Source organism: Lepeophtheirus salmonis, chromosome 6, assembly GCF_016086655.4.
Source record: "Lepeophtheirus salmonis chromosome 6, UVic_Lsal_1.4, whole genome shotgun sequence".
In the NCBI taxonomy this organism is placed as follows: Eukaryota; Metazoa; Arthropoda; class Copepoda; order Siphonostomatoida; family Caligidae; genus Lepeophtheirus; species Lepeophtheirus salmonis.
This window is the reverse complement of record NC_052136.2, coordinates 19938652-19959272: the sequence shown is the minus strand read 5'-3', so window position 1 is coordinate 19959272 and position 20621 is coordinate 19938652. Positions and strand designations below refer to the sequence as shown.

Sequence of the window (20621 nt, the reverse complement as noted above, 5' to 3'; positions counted from 1 at the left end):
CTACGTAGTACCAGAATTAATTGATGGATCCAATTGATTTCTAGTAGTTTTGAAGAACCTTTCCCTCTTACTTCATTGAATGTAAAACTACCCCCCTGTGTTAGACAGTGTTATTTTCTGAATTAAATAAAGTTCAACCTAAACTCCTAATATAAAAGAAAGGCCTTTTAATTGAAAAACGAGGAATTTTGTAGAAATATATTTTATTTAAATAATGCCGTTAGGATGGCTACCTGCTCTGTCAACACATAAATAAGCAAGGCTAAATTAAATGAAGAATAAATATTTATCACATTTGCATTCAACTAATTTTCTTCCATTATTAATTATTTAGATTAATTGCCACAAATTGCGCTTACAGGTTGCAAGAATTCGTAAAGGAAGAAAAAGTTTAGGTTATATTTTATTTGAAGGACCATATCAGAGGAATATCAAATTTCATGAATCAAGTGAAGTCTCTAAAATGAGCTACTAAATATTATAAGCAAAAATTCAGCTAAACAAGTTCCAATGTAGCTATATATAAGCCAAAAAATGTTCATTACATAAACAGGAGCGATTCTAGCCAGTTTGATACTATGGGTAAAATTTTGGGTTGCACCCTCTCCACTTTGAGTACTTTTTTTCTCCTCCTAATTTGGTCCCTAGATATTTTCCTATTAATACCCTAATAGACCGGTCTGTGTTATCCGATCCTATCTAGGATATATTTTTAGAATAATCACGGAGTAAATACGAGACTTCTACCAAAGTACGCGCATATTACACATCTATTTATATTATAAACTCGCTAAGAAGTAACTCACAATAACAATAGATACATATATATATAACAATCCTTCTTCCCTTCAAATCACAAACAAACATTAACATGTCAGTATGTCGTATCCAAAATCGTTTTTCCTTTTTTTTCTTCTTACCCCGTTTCGCGCGTCTACTTTTATTTATTATACAAACAATAAACATACTCATAATAAATTAACTAAGTTGGAACATTACTCCCTTTTTAGGGTTCTCTCGGATTTTTTTTTTTTTTTGGTGGGCGGGGGGATTCGAATTGATTTGACGATGTTTCATCTTTATTTGTGATTTTTAGAAACTTACTATTCCTTACATATATACGACCATTTTCTAGACGTATTTGGTAAGTTCGATTCTGTCTTTTAATAATCCTTCCAACTTTATCCCATAATTTTGTTGTAAGGTTCGAACTCGACTACCAATATCCAAAATAGAATTTGGATTTGTTGCGGATGTTATGCAATATATTTGGAATGTCATGAAACGATTTCTTCAATGCACTACTGTGTTCAGGAATTTTTGATCTAAGGTTCTGCCCATGAACTACATGATTGGGAGAGTATCCGCACTCGCGACTTGTATTTCTGTACTCTAATAGCCCATCTTTAAACTCTTCCGAATCGATTGCTTTTGTCCAACATTTATCAAGAAGGTTCTTCATATTTTTACAGCTGCCTCGGCCATTCCGTTACTTTGTAGATTGTAAGGTCTTGATGGAGACCAAACGATGCATTTTTTTTTGTAAAATTCTTGGAATATATGGGATGAGAAAACTGCAACTTGATCTGATCTCAGATTCTTCGGATATCCGAAATTATTAAACCCTTTTGAAAATGTCTGAATAATTTTTTCTGTATTTGTGTCACTTTTATATTCTTCAATTACAGTGTATCCTGATAATGCATCCACATATACCCGCTAAGATTTTTCGTTTAACATAAACAAATCTGTACTCATGGATTCAAATATTTGTTTTGGTATGCTATCAGGCTTTAAACTCTCTTTGCATTGTGAAGGTGATTTTCTTTGACAAGTTTCACAGTTTTCAATAATCATGTCAATTTCATTGTTCATTCCAGGCCAGAATATTGACTCTCTCGATCTTCTTTTGGTTTTCGTTATTCCTTAATGTGACAAATGTAGTTTAGCAAGAATATCTTTTTTGGTACGCTTTAGGGACGACAATTTGTGTTCTTTTCAATACTAAACCGCCCTCAACAGTTAATTCTTCGATGATGTTCTTAAATAATCCTACGTAATAATTTTGTACTCTTCCTTTTTCTTCAGACTACATTCCACGAATTGCACGAGTGCTCAATAGTCTTCATCCGCTTTTGCTATATTTCGTATCTCTTCAATGATTAGATCTACAATACCAATATTTCGGATTTTATTCTGTATTACAGCTATTCTAATTATGGCTAATCTAATTGTGTTTTTCATTTCACTTTCTAATTCTTCTCTTTCAGGATCATCTATTGGAGCTCGTGACAAAGCATCTGCAATAATATGGTCTTTTCCTTTCTTCCATGATACTTTGGACTGGTAATATTGAAGGCACATTCTAATCTTCTGTACTTTGGCGTTTTCAATTTCGTTTAAAGAATAGTTATTGAATATAGTGGAGAGAGAATGACGATCGGTTATTACTTCGAAGTGCCGTAGTCCACTAAGGTAAATATGACATTTTTTAATGGCCCACTTGATGGCAAGGGTTTCTAACTCGATCATCGCATATCTTGATTCTGTTTCAGTGATAAATCTCGAACCACATTAAATTAATTTCCATCTTTCTCCATGCCGTTGTATTAAATTGAATCCGAGACCTTTGGTTCTTGATGCGTCTGTCTCTAAACGTGTTTCTCTCAACGGATCAAAAAGTGCTAGGATTGGTGGCTTAAGTAAAATATATTTAATATTGTCCATCGCATGTGAGTGAATTAACTCGCATTTGAATACATTCTTTGTCTTCAACAAGTCTCTCAATGGCCACTTTGCTCAATTTTGAGGTAAAAGATGAAATTGATTAGCCATATCCATAAATGATCTTAATTCTGTTCTGTTTGTAGGAGTGGGAATTTTGCGAATAGCATTCAATTTATCTTCGTTGACGGCAATTCCATTCTTATTGATTTTTTAACCGACAAAATCAATTTCATCTGTTGCGAATTGAAATTTCTCTAAACTTTATGTGATTCCTAATTCCTTGCATCTGTTTAGAACTCTTCTTACTCTCTTAATATGATTCTCAAGATCTTCGTCATCAACAAGGATATCATCGACTACTTTATGAACATTTGGGGTGCCTTCTAATGCTATGTCACACCGACTATTATACGCGTCTCCCATAGAAATAAATCCCATCGGAGCTCTCTTATAGTAATATCCTCCGTATGGAGTAATAAAAGTTGTTAATTTCTGGCTTTTCTCTTCTAGGGACATCTGCCAATAATCATGCACTGCGTCAAATTTTGTGAAAAGCTGGTACCTCGGATTGATTTTAGAAACGTCTTCCTTCGGAGTTTTCATAGGATGAACTAATCTCTTAACCTGTGAGCTTAACTTGGTTAAGTCAACTGTTAGTCTCACTTAACCATTCTGTTTAGGAACAATAACTATGGGGTGGCACCACTCTTGTTATTTCATCTTCTGCTTTCACGATCACATACTTTTTGTTCATATCATCCAGCATGTTTTTCACCTGTCCATGATAAAAAAAAGGTATTTGTCTTGCACTATGCAGTGCAAATGGCTTCGTATTTTCCAATAGTTCTATTTTCATTGGTGGGAAATTCATTTCTCTTAACTAATGTTCACATTAGAATACAAATGAAAATTCTTCTTATAATTGATTTTCCACTTCTTTAGTTTTACTGTACATTATTGTTCCTGCACTCTTGATACCTTTTGGTGATCAATCCATTCTTTTTTTAGTTGTTGTGAGGAATCAGGATGGAGAAGGCTACGATGGATACATGCATTCTGAGGATGAAAAATTCGTTCTCTGGGATATTCCCTACAATATACAGTCTCCCTATAGCTGCGACTTCCAAGTTTCATAATACACCAATAATATGCAATGAAGATCCATTCACTCCAACAATCTTTGGATCAAAAGTAGACCCTTTGGGATAATTTTTTTTTTTAAATACTTTAGATCCAGTAATAGAAGCCATTGCTCCACTATCACACGTGACTACAACTAACTTCCTCTTCATGATTATAAGCATCCATTAACTCAATTGGTATTTTATTAGTTTTTAATTTCTGAATAGTATTTATTACCTTAACGGAGTTCTGCTTCGCTGATTTATACATTCTTGCAAAATGTCCCTTTCTTTTACGGCTCAGGCATTCACTATTCCCACTGGACAAGGTATTTCATTTCTATGAGGATAATCAAATCCACATTTCCCACAAAGTACATTCCCACTTCTCTCCAACGATCTTCCTCGACTGATACTCCTTCTTCGGAAACCCTTCCTGTCAACGGCTTTCCTATTTGTATTTAGTCCACTCAAGACTAAGTCGTTCAAGGTGCTCTGATTTTTCTTCGCTGTCTCAACTGTTCTACATAGGGTAAGGGTGTCTTTCGAATCTAATTGAAGAGTTTTCTCTAAAAGCTTCGGTCGTATTTCATAATCCACATACTACTAACGATGCGAGCCAATCCTCTGGTTTCATTTCGTAAATTTCAGCTTCTTCTGCTAGAACTTTTAACCCATAATAAAATTCGTCAAATTTTTCCTTGTTTCCTTCTGAATAATTTATAACGTGTTGCTGCAATTTTTCTCTTTTCTTTTAGGTATGTACATATGTCTTCCAGGATTTCTTCGAGGGATTTGCTTGTATTTGCTAGAATATCCACAATATGTCGAATATTTGTTATGAATTCTGGTGAACAACAAGTCCAAAATATAGAAATTTGTTCTTCTCTTATTTTTTTACGCATGTGGGTCAAACGAACGTAATTATTCTAAGTCTCTAACCACTTTAGGAAGTCAGAATACCTGATTCCATCTCCAATTTGATTTGGTGGTTGTATGTGAATTTTAGAAGAATTTTGTCAAGTGGAATCGTTTGTTTTTCCAGGTGAGTTGCTCTCGAAATATTTATCTATTTGAGCTTCAATATTAATTAATCTCTGTTCTATGTCAATGGACTTTTCGACTTCAAGTTCGTATTCCGGAGAAGATTCCTCAAGAAGCACACACAATTCCTCTGCTTTCTCCTTAAATTTATCGGAAGCTTTCCTTATTATTTCCAATGTCCTCTTAATTTTAAAAGTATTCGGGACATCCTCCTCCATGAGCTTCTCGATGTCCTTTATTTGTGCTTCAAACGATCTTATTTGCGCACTTCTAGATCTTTGAAGATCGATTAATGGAGATGTTTGATCTGTTTTGGTCATCTTTGGAATAAGGAGACGAGTCTATCTTCACCTAGGAGTTCTTCCGTACCTCTGGTCTCACGTTTCCTAGGACTTTACTTTTTTTTCTTTTTATTAAAATCTTCGGAGTTCAATTAGGACGGCCAACTGTGCCATGAGTTATCCGATCCTATCTCGGATATATTATTAGAATAAGCACGGAATAAATACGAGACTTCTACCAAGGTAGGCACATATTACATATCTATTTATATTATAAACTCGCTAAGAAGTAACTCACAATAACAATAACAGATTACATAGATACATATATATATATATATAACACGGTCCTAATCTAATAAGTAAAACAAACTAGGGTCCGAGGTCTAACTGCAACCCTCAGGAGGTCTGTATTTGAACCGAGGATCACCAGTTGGGTTTACTTGTTATACGCAAGGTTCTTAATATTCCATATACCACAATATATTAAAAAATTATATAGGACTCCACAGTAATAATAAAGTTTGAAATCTACGTTCTCCACTGTAACTAATATTCTTGGGTACCTCAATCCATCCTATAAAAATTGTTAGATAATTCATAATTAACCCCAAAATTCTGAGTATTAGGAAACATCAAAAAAAATTATAATAAGATCTCCTTTGTTGACAGGTGGTGCTATCATGAATAATAAATTTGAGTGATAAAAAGTCATTCATTAATATCACTTTATTAATTGGTGGCTGTCATATTAACCTATAACTCAAATTGGTAGAAGGGTTTTTCCATTTGTGTTAGAATGCACTGCATAATTGCTTTAGCTTACACATTTTTTCGTGCCTCCAGTTTCATCATATAGCTTCTGGGCATTGTGCTCAGTTCTCAATGCCTACCAATATTGCTGTAGTGTGTATTTAAACTTATTACCAGCTAAAAAAACGAAAAAAAATCCTTTTCAAAGCTAAAAAAAGAAATGTAATCAGGAAGATTTTTGTCTTTCGTAAGGTTGGTCCCAAGATCCAAAATTATATAGCAGGAGAAAGTGGGTTAGGTTGGTTTTTCTCAATTTCTTGCAAGTTTCTACGACCTGTTCTCTACTACTATTGTTCAATCTCCACCTATTAGTGTTTAATTATTTTCCCCCCTTTCTTAATTATGTCAAACTAAGGGCTATTTTTAATAGTATCTTGAAAAATGAAGTGAGGGAGGGAATCGTATTACAACAATTGTGTAACAAATGTATTAAATAATTTTGATACTTTTTTTTTTATGTCATCAAAATAATGATTATTAAAAAAGAAATTAATTTAAATAAACATTAATTACACATTTTCACTTCTTAACTATTCAATTAATAGAAAGATAGAAAACAAGCATTTAGTTTGTCAACAAAAGAAAATTACAAAAGTTGCGCGTTCAATGTATTTATTATTATGTAGAGTGTATGTATATTAAAGTGGGTCAAAAATAAATTTTTTTAGAAATGGATCATGGAAGATGTTAGGAAACTTGTAACTCTTGATGTATGTATTGGATTTCTAAAATATTTTATTCATTATTATCAACTATGTTCAGAAATTTTATTCCCAGAGCAAAGTGGCTTTTCTAACCTATATCTGGAATTTTTATTATCAACGAACTTCTTTATATTACTGATCCGCTAAAAGAAAAAGGTGATACACCCTTTCCTGTTGTCCCTAATAATATTGCGAAATGATTAAAGGGCAGAAAACTGAAATGACATTCAATGTGTCTATGTGGTAACGAGTGCCTGGAAGAAACTAATCAGAATGCCAATCAAGCTTTGGACGTTTTAAGCTACAAAACACGAAGGAAAAATACCTCCAGATGCGTTTAAATATGGATAAAGATTAGAAGTGAGATTGGTGATAGAGAACGAGGAGAAGGCGGGAGTAAAAAATATCGTATTTCTGAATTAAGACCATTGATGTCTGTTGTATGATTTTTTTTTATTTGGGTTGGGGGGGGGGAGGGGGAGATAATTTTTTTACTGCTATAAAGAGGATAACTTTCCATATTTAAAATAGCATTAGTTCATTGTAAAAATTACCATTATATTTAAATTCATGTGTATTCATTTTACTATGTATTTTTAAATCTTCTTTTAGAGGGAGATTTTAAACACACCTACGACTTATTAAATAAGGAGTAAAAGTACCCGAATCAAACATTTTTCCTTTTTGATCGGTAAAATTAGTTTTTTCTTAACACTTTGTTTAATAACAATTAATAATATGGGACCTTGTATTGATTGAATATATGAAAAATAAGAAAAGTTATCGTTTCAAAATGAAAAAAAACTCAACTTAAACATTGTATTTTCTGTTAGATTTTCATCTTTAAGCATTATTTGTAAAACCATTATTATTACCATTAAGATAATAACTATTAATAGTCATCAATACCTAATAAATAGTTAGTTCTCAAAAAAGTAAATACAATAACCTTGTGTTAGTCATCATCACAAATTAAATCACTTATACAGTAAAATACAGGTCCTAAAATTGTATATGCATTGGAGAATCTCTGAAACCCACTACCTAAAGTTCACATTTTAGACAAATTATTCTTATACGAACAGCTTTTCCTTATATACCATTTTCAAAATTCGAAAAACTTGATCTACTCACCCTAATGTATGTACATACACACGAGACAGATATATCCTTATAAAACGTACATAATGTGTGCATTTATTTTATTCTAGATATATATTTTTCAAATGATGTGTATACTTTATTTTCATCCTTTAAATCCATGTTCTTAAGATACAATAACCATAAGTCACTGTTCCAAATTTTATTATACATACAAATGTACGTAATACATATCAATTTCAGGTTCTAAAACAAAATGAACCTCTATTTCCTTTATGACTTTGTGATTTCCACCTACAAGACCGATGAGGTAAATCCGTACTATTTTGAACACGTATTTTAAACAACGTGTAGAGAAAATTCAATTATTTATTTTAAGGAGTGGTAATACATGCCAGAGAGTGTCGACTATGACTATTTAAATTTACATTAAAATTTGAATATATTAAAATAAATGTCTAGAAGTACAGCTTGAGTGACCTGTGATAAGTTTAAAAAGCTATATTATAACAGAATGGGAGTAAGAGGTAATTTTCTGAAACATATTTTTAATACAGTCCTGCAAACAGTTTTCATTTTCATTAATTATAATATTTAGGGTGAACATTTCCAGTATTTCATGACTCTAATGAAAAATTTCTTCTGAGTTCATAATTTTTTGATTATTTTTTCTCTATATCGGACAGTTAATGGATCTTTTAGTCATGTAGTAGAATTACCATGATTTGAGATCCAATCGGGCATATTGACACAAAACATCCCATGGTTTAAACGAATTAAAACGTCCTTTGCAGTCTTTCGTGCTTTACGCTGAGGAGGTTATAAGGCCAACCTTTCTAAGAATCTCTTTGTAGGAGTCCCCATTGTATATTAGTCGCACAAATCTCCTATGAACTTTCCTACTCGCATTGATTAAGTAACATTGAATTGTGTAACACACTTCAGATCCATACATCAAGATAAGTAAGACATATATACGATACAACCTTGTCAAAATATCTCGACAGTGCATTTTGAAATTCCTCTGGATTACTCACCATATTACAAAAAATATAGTTAATGATATATGTAGACCTATCATTATACCTGTATTTAATATGGGGAACTTCAACAGTAATTATTCACTCAAAAAAAATTAGTTTATCCCATCCCTGGACAAATATGAACAAATTATTAAATGGGGATGTGCGGGGTCAAATGGGTGTAACAACTACAATCAGCTATCATGATAATTGTCGAAAATCAATCTGACGTCGATCCTTAATTCTACTCGGAGCCTAACAAGGTCTTACAGTTATAACTCTGCAACAAATCCTCCATGTACTCTCCGTTTTTTATGAGCACACAGAAGAATATTTTGAATATAATTGAATTTAGAGTGAAAGGAAGTTCACTCCTCAGAAGTTAAGTAATAATAATAACAACTGAAGAAAAGAAAAATCATTCTTCAGATAACCAATTCCAAAAAAATGGGTTAGCTAAAAAATACACACTATGTAATCCTAGAAGTCTAATATTTAATATTATTTTTTTTTAAACAGGGAAATTCATACTTTTTCAATGAATTTCTTAGATCAATTTTATTAGAAATATCGAAAAACACGATTACCCATAGTGCTTAGTTCTGTAGAGTAAATATATAGGTTGGCGTTTATAAATAGCTTATGACCTCTTCAAATATGTTTAAATACCCTCCGCCCTCGGGTTGCGCGGGGTACTTGGGGGGGGGGTAACCCTGGTTCAACCATATTTTAAGAGGTCCTAAGCTATTAAGTATCCCCCTCCTCCTCATATATTGCAATAATATTAATCAAAACTTGAAGATACTCCCCTCCATGTCAATTTTCTCCAGGGCAGTTTTCCACGCACATCATGAAAGTTTGAACAAAATACGGCCAATTTTCCTAACTGGTAATTTTCTTCTAGGCAATCTTCCCCAGGGCATTTTTCCTAATACCGTTCTTATGTACGGTTAGTCATCACCCAGTTGGCAACTCCACCATTCCCAACTACTGGGGAACTCCCCACAGCTTAAGAACCACTAGTCTAAAAGATTATGAGGATTATTCTTTAAGATAAAAAAAAACCTTTTTAAAGAATAAAAACCTTTAAAACACTTTCAAAGCTTTGCATGTCTTAAATATATTTTTATTCAAATAAATTGTCTAAGGTGTTTAGTAAAACTTTTGAATATAGTAAAAAAATCAGTAATATATTGTATTATGAGCAATATAGGTGTCTGAGATGTGTTTGCTATTCAAGATGCTCATAGGCCAAAACGACACTCAACATGCTTTTTATAAATATTACTTACTACAACTATTCGATGGGGAATAACTACGAGTATTATCAATCTATCTAGTTACTTTTTTTATCCATCAGTAGCTTGGTATAGGGTAAAAGCGATTGTTGACATTTAAGAAGTGAGCAACTTAAGCAAGGAAACTTGCCACCAATTCAAAATATACTTCATTATTTAAATTGAAAACGAGTACTTGTTTGTCAAAAACACTCCTTATCTGAGGCATTACTGCATTTAATTTGTTTGGAAGAATTTTTCTTATACTGTCTAAATATAATTAAATTGTATAAATATATTTCATAAATATGACGCCTTCACAAAAATATTCTAGTTTCTTTCTCAAGGCAATTCAGTTTTTCTTTTTAAAAATCCAATTATTATGACATTGGTTTACCTATATATATCATATATGACTGGACTTTAACAATTTCTTTATCGATAATATTTAATAATAAAAAAATGTCAAATTTGGTTTACAGCGAATATTGATCAGTTTTAATCTTACAATATTGTATGTCGATAATATGTTTATTAAAATGATTCAGCCAATTTTATTTTTTTCGTCCTGAGGGAGTATTTCAAACTATCTTGATAGCATGATAATAAAATATATATGTACCTATTTGAAGCTCAAATGAGTCACTCAGAAATATTGGTTCAATACTTTTTAAAAGTTTCTACAAAGAATATAGGGGAAGGGTTGCTGAGCTGATACCCTATTTGCTTTTTCTTGCCTAAATACAAAAATATGATTACTTTTTACTCGTTAATTGTTACAAATGGAAATGTTTTATCTTCGATGTAGCCAATTTTGATACATACATCAAAATGAGGCAGTCAAAAGTAACATTTCAAATTTATTTTATTTTTTTTTTCAGCTGTTCATATTTCTACTATTAATACCCTTATCGGTGTTCTAAAACGTTGAACTCGAATTTAGTAACTCTTGTTAAGCCGTGAACGATTTCGACGGTTAAAAACAAAACTATTGTTAAAGAATGGAATATATTATTTTTTTCACTACCACCCTTATCGGTGATTTGATTTATCTTTTGAACCCCTCTCAAGTGATTTGATTTACTTTTTGGAGGAAAAGTTGAGAGACAGCCTGATGATAACATCTGCCACTTGAAATAAAAACAATCTTATAACCATTTTTTGTTGAAAGAATTAGATACGAAGTATCCCTTAAAATCATAAAAATCTTAAGAAAAAATAGCATAAAAAATGCTTAAATATAAATTTAAGTTCTAATATAGATATTATTAATCAAAAGATCTCAATGAAGGTTTAAAACATCATTTAAGAGCGCACTTTTTGCAATGAATATACCATATATACCTCTTATGAAAAAAAAATTCAAATTTCGATAAAAATGTATTTATATTGTATTTTTTTCATTAAATGTCAAAAAACAACTGTTTCTATTCTAATGTATCCTTGTAATCTTAAAAAACTGCCTTTTATTGGAGGTTAAAATTTGTATGGACATTTTTCAATTACTACTTAGGTATGGTGTTATTTTGAAAAGAAAAAATTAATGAGATCTTTTCCATTCAGTTATTTTCTCTATGAATGGGTTTAAGGGAGATATTTTTTTTTGAGAAAGGATAATGGGAGTCTATTATCAAATTAAGGGATACAGAAAAATACTTATATCTAGGTATATTATTTTATTGTAAAATACAAAAAATCGTTCCTACCAGTATAAGTACATAAATGTAGGCAATTATTAAATTTGGCTAGTTTGTTTGTGTTGGAATGTGAAGTAATTAGATCTCGTCATCTCAGTGCATGATATATTTCCCTCTTCATCTTAATTGATTTGATTGATAAGCTTGTAATAGATATTTTGAAAAGGTATGGCGGTTTGGACTTTACTTTGAGAGACATTAGTATCTCATTGACTTATATGCTGATTATCTTACTGTGACAGTTGAAGTAAATTGAAATGCTCAACTATTATACAGGCTATAAGTAAGTTTGAAAATTCAAGAATAAATTTTACCTATTGGCTCATGGAATCCTACTCAAGATCTTAGAGTTGGTACAAGCAATTTAAAAAAGAAAGTTAATATTTTAGGGATAAACTTGAGAGTAATTACATCCATGAAGATGACTAGAAACCAAATTAATTCACTGTACTTCAGGAGTTTGTTGAACAGTTACCTTGATTTACCTTGTTTGAAGGAGATAATGGTAGAATATGGAGAAATCATTAGCGATATAGAAGATGTTCCTCTCTCATTGGAACCTGAGAATGAAGAGGAAGCTTAATATTTGGGAAAATTAAGCAAAATAGTGTTAGGTAAACTAAAATTCAAAATAAAGGCAAAGAAAACACTTCCAGCGTTAATCACGGTTATGGGCAAGAAAGTAGAGCTACATTCTGAAATGCAGCGAACAGAATGTTTTAAGTACTTGAAATTTGGTCATACAAAGTCAAAATGCCCAGCCCTTAACAAAACAAAATATGTTGAATTTGAAACTCACTTTCACATGGAATTGGAGCTGCAATTGCGCATAAAAGGAATGTAGGAAAGAAAGAAAACAGAAGAGGCTGTTCTTCAAAAAGAATTATAAAACGATTAGGCCAAAATATGTGCGATGCCTATACCTGAACAGATTATAGAAGAAAATTAGGTCGAAATAATCATCGTGCTAATGGAATGGATAATAATATGAATAACAAGGAAACTGAAACACCAAAGGACGGTTAATTGAGAGAAGAGTGGAAAATGGTACTTAGGAAAATAACTTTGAAAGCTTTGAAATTAAACGAGGTTGTCGCCAGAGAGATCCCTTATCTCCCACACTATTTATCCTAGCAATGGATCAACTAATCAGGAAAATTGGCTCAGCAGATTCGATAAGGGCCATCAACTCTGGGGTTTCTAGGCATAGGGTTGAAGTTTTTGCTTACGATTTGACTGTTTTGTATTCTGGGAAATTAGAAGTCGTCCAGAAATCTTTCAGTTGTACACTAGAAATTTTTAAAACTTTCGGAGAATGTTCTGGATTGAAAATTAATTTTGCTAAGTCAAAAATTCTAAGTAACATATAAAATATATTACGGATTTTTTGCTTTATTCCAACCAGAGAAGGATAACGTGGAAGAGAATTATCTTTCCTAAAAAGTAATGAGGATTGGGTCTAATCGCAATATTTTTTTTTTTGAAAATACTTTTATTTACGTGGTTCAGAAGATTGATGAATGAAGAATAAACATGGTCTAAACAATTAAGAAAAAATATAGAGGTTGAGAAATAAGCAATGACATTTGTGCAAAAATCCTTCCCTTAATGACATGGCAGGAACCCATATTAAATAATCAACATTTTAATTTTTTATGTGGTATGTCCATCAAGAAAAAGCTTGACTTCGTTGGAAAATTGTTTAATAACGAACTTAAGATGTCCTTTGCTGAGGAAATGGAACGGAAAATAATTTTAAAATTAATTACGGTGTGTAGAAGACAAATTGGCCCAAGGGATTCCTTGTTCAACTTTATAAGAGGAATGACCAACAAGTCGATTCGACCTGCACAAGTTGATGATAACGTCAAAATTCAATACGTAAGACAAATAAATATAAATAGGGATTCATTCAGAGAGACGGCTCACATTTACGAGATTTTGGGGCTATGACTAACAATTTGTTCGAGCTTTCAACATATTGGTTCTGATACAGGGTAATAGCAAACACACTTACTACGGGGGAATATTCATGGAAGTACTCCTGAAAATAGGGTTTGCTTCTTTTGTAAATCTGGAAGGGAAACTGCAAATCATTTTTTGTCTGAATGCTGTGCCACAGAAAAATACTGAGATAGAATAGTGCAAATAGTATACCAAAAATATAGAATAATTTTAAGAACTAGTCATTTTGCCTTTCTTTATTTTGTCCACTACCGAAACAGAATCAACTATTTTATTTCAAAAGTTTTTATTGTTTTTATAAATTTAAATGTACGAAAACCCCCTTACCGCTTGACAGCTAAAATATGTAGAAAATATCGGTTTTTAACTTGTTTTTTTTTGTATCAAATGTTTATATTGTATTTGGGTCATTCCACGTCAATAGTACACATCCTCACGGCATGACCATCCCCTATTTTGATGATTTTTGGTGAGGTGAGTCCCAGGACCCTAATATTTCACACACTCTCTTATTTTATATAGAAAAGCCAGCTCATCAAAATCGGAGATGATCATGTCGTAAATTGCAAAAAAAGTGTGTACACTTGACGTGGAATGACCCATTTACAGAAATTTAGATAATTAGAATAAAGTTGTTGTACTTCTGTAAAAAAACAAAACAAAGAAAAACCTTGATATTTTTGCTGCATAGACTGCAAATTGCAATATTTTCATCCTTTTTAGATCTTGTAAAAAAAATTTTAAACAATGCCATTTTATCCTCTTCCTTTTTCTTACTGGATAAAGTATTGATAGATGGAGAGGAGTTATTCCCAGAATTTGAGTTAAAACCTGGCATTATTAGCATAAGAGATACATTATTGACAATTTACCTATCTTCAACTAGAGATTCGAAAAGGTAAACAGAGCTGTTGAAATCACATAAGCCACGAACTTCACCATTACTTTCCTCATTATTAAAATTATTAATGGCCAATTTTTCATAATTCACAGGCTTTACGCAAGAAATATATTCTTCCTTTTCAAAAAAATTATTTATCAAATACAAAATATATATTAACATTTTTGCCAATAAATTCACTTCAAGATGTAACAACTATTTAAACAAAAAAGCTAATGATAGTTACAAAGATAATACTCTAGTACTGAAATGTTTCAAGATGAATGTTTAAGCTCTAATCTCAAGGAATACGCCAAACAAATTTGTAGCTAGTAGAATGAAAATCAGATTTGACCATTTTAATTTATATTAAATAGCGGCCCCTCTCTCATACATTTAGAAATATTCATTAATGTATACTAATACTGTAAATTTACAATGGTCTAAGAACTTTTGATTGTGTATGGTATAAACTACGTAATTCCATGCTTTGTCGAGTACTCCTGCTAGTAAAAAAACAGTCATACAGATATTTTTTTTTAAGACTCCACATTTCATACAAGTCAGCATATTTTTAAATGGTATTGCCTGCGGGAAAATATAAATTCTAAATTTTACAGAGAAAGGAAATCAGTCTAGGAAGATTTAGAAGTTATAATAAGCTCAAAAAAGAAAAAGAGAGAATCCCAAGTTTTCATGCGTTCCGTGGGTTTGACGGGTTACGAGGTTTTTACATCACTAGTTCTACGATCAAGAATTTGTTTACCAAGAGTCAAATTAAATAACAAGATCATCTCATCCCCGCTTCTTCATTTTTTTCTCTCTTATAAGAACTAAGTTATTACACGAAATGTATTAAAATGAGATTTTGAATGTTCCATATTATATTTTATCATTTTAAATTGAGTGCAATTAGAAACTATTTTTAAATATTTATTAAGACAGTATTGGCTGTATCGCCATATTTTAAAAGCAAATAAATAATCAGTTTGAATAAAAAAAATGATTTTAACGAATTTTCCCGTGGTTGGTTATAATTTAATTAAGATATGATGGATGAAAAACCGCCTTGCTACGGAAAAAATCTCTCAATTCGGATTATTTTCTTTGACAATCGTCGTACAACAATTTCAATGTAGAAGTCGGAGTCTATTATCCCATTCACCGTTTCATTGATTATTTCATCTAAATCATCCGTCTTGAGTGATCCTGATCTTTTTTATTATTGCACAAAGTTATATCCTCTCCCACCTCCTTTAGTTGATTCTTGATGTTTTTATTTCCTTTTTTGAGACTCAACCCACAATTTTCTTTTGCAAAGTGGTCAAAGGGGCGCAGAGTAAATAAATTATTATTTACAAAAAAAACAACAACATATACATACTAATATTGAGGACAAAAATAGCAAACATATATGTGAAAAGTCCTTGTATAAATCGATACGTATGTCATAAAAATAAATAACTTTATAAGAATATTATAATATGTATGTATGAAGAGATATATTTTGTAGAAAAACCGTGTCAGATATTAATTATTCAGCCCATGTCACTTTACAGAATAAATAAATGAAACGATAAAATAGACTATGTAGAATATGCAAATGAGAATCCAGGAGAGCAAATCATGTTTCCATACAAATAGTGGGCAACAAAAAGCATGTTTGATGGGAGTAATGATTACGACTGACTCATATTAATGGTTAGTAATTAGTTATTCTTAACAGATGCTATTTCATTCGTAATTTAATCTATCATTACTTATTATTATTATTCAACCTATTTTATTCATTTGGGTAGATCGAGTATGAGGATCGAATATAAACAAGATTATAAAGGATAGTGATGTTTTTTTTTGCATAATTGACGGGTATTTTGTTATCAGCAGTTGATTTCTTTGTCTTACTTTATACGTCATGACTATATCATAATATATTTATCAAAAATAATGAATCTTGATAAATAAATGGAATAATAAGTTTTAATGATACTTACTTAACACGATATTACATGTATTGTATTTCGCAAATTTTCTTCTGAAAGATAAAAAGGCCTAAAATATTTTATTACCTATGAAATCAATCTTTAACTTTTCAATGGTTGTTAAGCTTTTTGACATTTGAAATAATATTTCTACCTAGTGAGGTGATGATTTTGATATGTCTGCTGTTGTGTACTACGTATGCTACATTTTATCCGTCTTAAATATATTTTATAATAAATTAAATATACTATTCATGTATTTCCATATCTCATTATTTTTTTAAATAATGATTATTTATAGAGCTAAGTAAAATTTTATGCATGATAAACATAGTGTTTTCACAGACTTTTAATACTCCATTCCAGATTTATAACTTAAATACATTTCCAGGTTTCTGCTGCTTATGTTTGAGAGATGGCTTGGATTAACTTTCAGACATCATTAATGATAGGTACATATTTTGAAATCTCACATCTTTAACTAAGTTGATGTCTCTGTTTAGGGATAGGAAGTTTAATACATATGCCCATATAAAATGTAAACATGGGATTGATTATATTTTTATTTGAACAATATATTTATTTTTGAGGAAATATTTGCCGAAGTTGTCACATGGATATTTTGAAATGTATATATCCGAAATGGTTTTAATTTTTTGATGACGATTACAAAAACCCCGTGTGGAGCCAAGTTAAATAAATAGTAATCGATCAATATAAATTACTATGTATACTATTTGTAATTCAAACAAAGATTTATTTTTGAAAAAATAATAACAAATAGAAGCTAGAAAATAAACTTTTATATTTTTTTCATTGACTTTTAATTGCGTATATTATCTTTTTCTCTCTTCCTTTTTTATTAACTTCAATTGACACTCGGGCCAGTAGGAGGAGTCTTGTAATATTATCATTATAATATAAATTATGGTATAGAAGAGTCCCATTTAAATCAATTATGCACTTATTCAAAAATCACTGGTCCGGAGTACAAAAGATAGGATTAGACAAAAGCAGATAATTATAGCACGTCCTTGAAAGGATAATAAGTTTGAGTGCTTGAACCTGGAGGGACTCAATAAATCCCAGGTTAGAGTCAGAATCCGGAACAGGGAATAAGGAATTGGTTTACTATCAAGGCACCGGATGCAATCTATTCCTTCCCAAGGTGGAGTTTGTAGTATGGATAACGGATAAGAATCTAGAGATTTGTGTTTCCAGGCTATGAGGAAAGTTTCTCCTTCTATTTTATATTGGTAAATGTGAAATGTCAGGGAGGAGGAGAATACTGTCACGAGACCTCCCAGATAAAATATATTTTTGCTATTGCCCTATTATAAAGTTTAACTAACAATGAATAAAAGAAGGATACTGGATAGTAAGAACCGAGGATTTGTTGGGGAGTTATAAGGGAAAGTTGGACTCAGAGTATAATTTATGTCTATGTCCTTGATATATACGGGAGGGATTGATGTTAATTTTTTTCATCTTATAGCAGCTTGCAAGAAAGAGTCATGACAGGTTTTGGAATAAACAAAAATATTATAAATTCCCTCTTGAGCTATTCTTGTCAGTTGACTTTGTCTGATTTAAAGCACTTGGCTATAAATGAATTCAAAAGGTTCAAAATTTGTGAGTAGACAAAAAAAAAATTCTTCTCCCAAATATCCTTCAAATTGTCAGGGTTACTAGTATAAGATAAAATTGACATTAATAATATTTCTTTATGTAAAACTAAATTTGTTTTTTTGAGATTTTTTGTCTTATGTGAAATTTGGATTTAAATATGACAATATATACATTTCTTAACTTCTATTTACATCCGTATGTGGTGAATTAACAAAAAAATCAAGAAATATTTTTTCTAAAAATATCCATCTAATTAGTAATATGTTATATACGATTAAAAAACTACCTACATTTTTCAAATTATGAAACATTTATTTTTTAATTAATATATCATATTACTGCATTAAATGAAGTTTTATGTAAATAATAACTTGGTAAATTAAAAAATAATTTAAAAAAAAGTAATAACATACATAAATAGATCATTGCATTTATATGTAAATTAAATAAACGAATAAATATTACTAATTATTAAATTAAAAAAAAAAATGAATACTTGTATACAATTACATTAATTAATTGTTAAATAAAATAAGATACATGTAATTGTTTCAAAAACTAATTCTACGTTTCTGCTTCAATGGGTATAACAAGGACGAACGAAAAAGTTTAATTTCCGGTGAGTAATAATAATAATAATAAAACTTTTGTTCCTCTATATATTGATATTTATATTTTCGTAATTGTATTTAAGGCTGTCGTCATACACAGTGTTGTAAATTCAGGTTTTAGGTGTTTTTTGTATGAATAAAAAAAGAAAATAGTAATTCTGAAAATTTGAAAAATGTTTGACCCAAAAATAGATTAGCTATCATGACATTTCATTGAAATAGCTACGATTGGCTGAAAGATGAAGGGAATAAATACATATTTCAAAGCATATCAAACAAGGACATAGTTAGGAATCACTCCAATTTCTATCATCAATTCTACTCTGAGTGTAAGAGGTACTTACACCTATAATTCCCCGACAAATCCTCAGCTTTACTCTACATGATTCATGATCACACAATTCGTGATTACACATTTTAGTTGGATGTTATCGCCTGAATCATGGAAGAATTATGATAACAGCTTCAGAAAATAAAATAAAAAACATTCTTCAGGTTGCACACAACAATCTAACCTTGACACTAAAAATTGTTTAGGATTTATAACTTTATTCATACATTTCAGCGAACTAATTAATTAGGACAATTAATGTTAGGAACGCTAACTGCCTCAGTACTATGACACATAATGCTGTATTTTAATATCCAATATACATTTAACATCCAATCCAAAATTTGGAAAGTTATTATGATTTTAGACGGTAATGTATTCTTTGTTAAGTTAATTGTAAATTAGGTTCTTAGAAACTTGGGAATCCATCTGTGAACGGCTGCTAAGCTGATTGAATGGATAATACTACTTTTTGAATATTTATTGTTGGAAAATATTTCAGTAAAATTGAAACATATACTTAATCAAAGCAAATATAAAAAAAATTAACTTAGCATAGGGTAAGTTAAAAATAAATAGGCTAAAAATAGATTCATTTGACATCAACATTCCATAATAAATTTAAGAAACATTTTCAAAAACTAACCTCACTTAAATAAGTGAATAAATGGTTATAATATTGACTGTCAAAAAATATTGATATCATGCGGTATTGTGATACAATGTCAATATATAAAGATATTGACTTATTACTATTTATCTACTCCAAAGATAAATATGAAAAATAAGGATGGAAGGGAAGTGAAAGATAGCTTATTTTATACCGAACATGTCTTGTTAAATATTAGTTTAAGTATAAATAAATAATTTATCGTCTTCAGTGTATAAAGTTTAATAAGATGTTCTCCAACTACTATTGTAGATCCTGTGTTCACATTTATAAAATACATATAAGGTACGAAAACATTCATTTTGTTTATTAATGCTTATAAATATTTGTTACAAGGCTTTCCCAGAAGAAGGAGACCCACCAAAGAAAACATACACACAAAAAAAATGCTTTGTTGCTGTGAAAGTTCGCAAAAACCCTCAAAGGAAAATTCTTCAAGATGTTTTTTGTGCTCGAGCGAGAGTGAACACGGCAAAAATCTTATACACAGCTTTCTCTCTTTTAAAATTTTCTGATTATATGCTATGTACCGAAATATTTAAAATACAAAAAATGTTTCCTAGCTAATTCACTTTCAGTCGCGATCCACAAGTGCCGTTTTGTGGATTTTTTCACAACTTTTAGAGTCGTTTCCTCATCTGATCTATGTAAACGAAGGAGCAGCCTCACCCAGAGTAGAATCCAGTTCAGTTTTTATATTGGTTTGGCTGAGACATTTCATATAAAAGTATTGTATCATAACGTTGACCAATTTTCTCAATTTTCA

At 30.8% G+C, this 20621-nt stretch overlaps 3 long non-coding RNA genes across 3 annotated transcripts; all 3 read left to right on the top strand.

Moving 5' to 3' along the window:
* The first annotated feature begins 1027 nt into the window (after nt 1-1027).
* LOC139905685 (uncharacterized) lies at nt 1028-2696 on the top strand. The gene is made up of 4 exons (XR_011780688.1): nt 1028-1144; nt 2271-2346; nt 2406-2475; nt 2556-2696. It is a non-coding gene; the product is annotated as an uncharacterized lncRNA (long non-coding RNA).
* A 554-nt stretch (nt 2697-3250) lies between these two features.
* LOC139905686 (uncharacterized) lies at nt 3251-3918 on the top strand. Its single transcript, XR_011780689.1, has 3 exons — nt 3251-3353; nt 3408-3522; nt 3736-3918. It is a non-coding gene; the product is annotated as an uncharacterized lncRNA (long non-coding RNA).
* Nucleotides 3919-4606: 688 nt separating this feature from the next.
* On the top strand, nt 4607-20418 carry LOC121120663 (uncharacterized). The gene is made up of 3 exons (XR_005865142.2): nt 4607-4893; nt 4979-5416; nt 20192-20418. It is a non-coding gene; the product is annotated as an uncharacterized lncRNA (long non-coding RNA).
* Nucleotides 20419-20621: the final 203 nt, after the last annotated feature.